We start from the raw sequence: 3,647 nt of genomic DNA, 5'->3' as shown, positions 1-3,647 counted from the left end.
GTGAACGCCATCAAAGTTTATCACAGGTTCACGTTAAAGTCTGTAACAATCGCGGTTACCTTAAATTATCCATTTGTCTTTCTAAAGATGCATTGAAACAGCCTAAACTGTTAAAAGCGCTATATAAATGAAGATGACTTGACAAGTGCCAGATGTTCTATTTAATCCTCTGAAGTCATAAATATTTTTTTTAAATTAACTTCACATTGTGAACAGACTAAAATGTAACTAATTCACAGAAAGGTTTGGTTGCTACTTAAGAAAGTGTTGTCTTTTTAATGAATTAGTCGATTAAGTTCACAAAAGGATTCTTAGTCAATTTTAAATTGAATGTTTTTTTTCTCCTGAAAATCGACTTAGTTATCCATAACATTGAAATAAAAGATTAACAGAAAACCATGACTTTGAGATGAGATTTTTACTGAAATATAGGAAATTCAACCTGTTCTTTAAAGCCAACAAATGACAGTTTCTCTAGTCATAAAAAAGTAGCAATATCTAAACATGGCCAATATCCATTACGAAAAAGAAGTATACTTCAAAGTTCATTTTATGACATATACTTAAGCAATGTTCAAGTATATAAGTATACTAATGTCAACTCGTATAGTAGAAAACTTGTAAGTGTACTATTTTAATACCACATGGTATAAATTGGCCCACTTTTGGCACATAAAATGTTTAAGTAAGTGTAACAATAGTAAACTGAGTGCACAACAGTGAACCTATACTAGTAGTTTACTTTTTTATACTTGTAGCAATTTTTTGGTTTATGAAAGTACACTTTGAAGTATGCTCTCAGTAAACTACTAGTTTTATATAACTACTAACTAGTTTAATGAGAGTCTTTCATAAAAAAATTGCTACAAGTATTTAAACAGTAAACTATACCCATAAAGTTCACTTGCAGTACAAATGAGTAATGTAATTATAGTTGTGCACTTAATGTTTACTACTGTTACACTTATAATATACTTTAATATAATAAAAGGGGGCCAATTTTGTCCCAAAGCGGTATTAAAATAGTACACGTACAAGTATATTACTAGTACATATTGACTTTAGTATACTTATGTATATTTAAACATACTTTAATATAAAGTTTTATATATTACTCAAGTATACTTCATAAAATGAACTAAGTATACACTTTTTTCATAAGGGATAAGATGAATGACAAGATTTTCTGAGGTAAATTTAATTGAAAGACCACAGAACAATTTGACTATTGTATTGCCCACCTGCTTTTATTTCAGCCATCATTTACTTGAGCTGATTTTAAAAAAAAGTGCAGTTTAAGTGAATGACAACTAAGCATGTCCCCCTGTCATTTTGCCCAACCTCTTGATTCCATTAAAGAAATAAAATATATAGTTAATTTGGCCCAACTACTTTATTAAAAACTACATTAATAAAAATAATTCCTGTTTTGATCAGATGCCTAGGAAACCAGTCTGTGGCCGTGATGACATCATCAAAGTCATCAGTGCTGCAAAGGAACAGATTATTAAAGGAACAAACATCGCATTTCCCACAGAAAAGGTGTGGACAGATTTAAGCAAACAACTAAATAACAAAGTTTCACCAAAGAACCTTTATACTATTGTGAAGACAAACAGGCACAATATATGGCAAATCCTTGATCTATGCAAAATCGACACAGACACCCAAGATCAAGGTACAAACTGTGACAGCTCACAAGAAAGCTCAGCAGATTTTCATTCAGCAGACACAAATCAGCAAAGTCAATGCTACGACATTACATTTGAGATCAGTCTCATCAGAAATGGCTAGAAATCTGGCCTGAAAAAGTTGATGACAAATCATTAAACACATGTAAGAGAGAATACACCATCCTGAAACGTGGTGCATGGACACACGTCCTGTATGAGGAGATATGGAAAAATGTCAAGACCTCATGCACTCTTAGATTCAGGAGGGCAAAAATCTTTCCAAATGTTGCATCTCACTACATAGACATAATTGGGCACTGTACAGAGTGTGACGCACAATTGTCTATAAAAGCAGATAAAATGCCAGTGGATAATGAACCAGTTGTGCTTCAATGCATAATCCGCAATGTTGATGACATTCTCCATACTGGAAAAGCAAAACGGAAGTTATCAGGGGATCTGAGAACACGTGTCTCTAAAGAACTCTGGGAAGGCCGAAAACCAGCACATGTATGGCGAGCAACTGAGGCTTACAAAATGATGGATGTTGGTGACCCAGAGCCTAGCCACCTGCCAAATCTGGCAACATTAAGAAAAGCCAAACAAGAGATGGGTGACAAAGAGCTTGGAGACAAAGACCCAATCATGTCATTGCATCTACTAAAATACAGTGTACCCCACAATGGAAGCATTCATGACATAGGCCTTGATAGGTTTTTTTGTCATTACTGGACCCCATCTCAGATGCAAGTGTATCAAATGAAATCCAAGTACTCTGGCTCATTTATGAGTTTTGATGCAACAGGTACAGTTGTGAAAAGACTGAGAAGACCCTGTGGCAATTCTGGACATGTCTTCCTGTATCAAGGAGTTTTGTGTTCACAGGGAGATCATATTCCAGTAGTGCAAATGCTATCAGAGAGCCACACCATCAATTCTATTTCCAACTGGCTTACTGAATGGCAACGAGCAGGTGCTGCGGTTCCCAAAGAAGCGGTCTGTGATTTCTCCTTGGCTTTGCTTGGAGCACTGGTTAAGGCCTTCACTCCTTACCCAGACTTGAAAACATACATCAATCAGTGCTTTGGAGTGCTGGCAGGAAAGCCTGAAGAATCAAAGCTGCCACCTTGCTTCATCAGAGTAGATGTTGCACACTGCCTCAAGCTCATTAGCCGGTGGGAATGCTTAAGACAAAAAGGAAACAGAGTTAGAGAATTTTATCTACGAGCCATGGCACAACTTTTACAGTCTGATACACTGGAAGATGCAAGGGAGCTCATTCATTCAATTGCAGTTGTTGCCTTCAGTGAATCAGAAGGAAATGATGACAAAGGTTTACCTGTTGTCTCGGAAACATGCAAAGCACAATTGAAGAGACGATTTGCAGAGGGGGTCTTGCCATGTGTCACTGAAGATGACCATTTAACAGAGGTGACTGGAGTCGAGGAGACACTTCACACAGATCTGAAAACATGGGTTACAGAAATCTGTGAAGAAAGTAAGATGATTGCAGCACATCATGGTGACAGAGACAATCTTCACTTCCTTCCAGAGCTTGTCCCAAATATAATAAGAATGGCATGCTACCTACCTCTTTGGACAGCTGTGATGGTTCCACACTTCAAAAGTGTACACAACACAGCAAGCTCGGCAAATGTTGAGGCTGAATTTAAAAACATAAAACATGGTCTTTTCAAACATGAAAGTCTCCCCATCCGAATTGACCGTTTTGTCATACGCCACCTTGAGTTTCTTGAGGGAAACATGAGGCTTTCTTCTGCACAGGTGAAGACAGAGCACACTGAGACAAAGAATCAGAAGACAAAAATGGCCCATAGTGAGCAGGACACAGAGGTTAAGCAACAGTCAGTGGAGGAAGACCCTGTTGAAAACTGGAAAGGCCTCGGTGTTCCTCCAAAAAAGCGACTGTCCTACTTGACCCCTTGCTCTGAGTGGTTGCATGCAGACATAAAC

The 3,647-nt window shown here is 37.4% G+C and overlaps 1 long non-coding RNA gene across 1 annotated transcript; it reads right to left on the bottom strand.

Moving 5' to 3' along the window:
* Nucleotides 1–2,833: 2,833 nt before the first annotated feature.
* Nucleotides 2,834–3,437, bottom strand: LOC114840879. The gene is made up of 3 exons (XR_003782874.2): nucleotides 3,265–3,437; nucleotides 3,013–3,137; nucleotides 2,834–2,857 (listed from the first exon to the last, which is right to left on the bottom strand). It is a non-coding gene; the product is annotated as an uncharacterized LOC114840879 (long non-coding RNA).
* Between the last annotated feature and the right edge of the window lie 210 nt (nucleotides 3,438–3,647).

Source organism: Esox lucius, chromosome 14 (assembly GCF_011004845.1).
Source record: "Esox lucius isolate fEsoLuc1 chromosome 14, fEsoLuc1.pri, whole genome shotgun sequence".
NCBI classification, from domain to species: domain Eukaryota; kingdom Metazoa; phylum Chordata; class Actinopteri; order Esociformes; family Esocidae; genus Esox; species Esox lucius.
The sequence above is the reverse complement of the archived record's forward strand: the minus strand, read 5'-3'. Positions and strand labels throughout refer to the sequence as shown.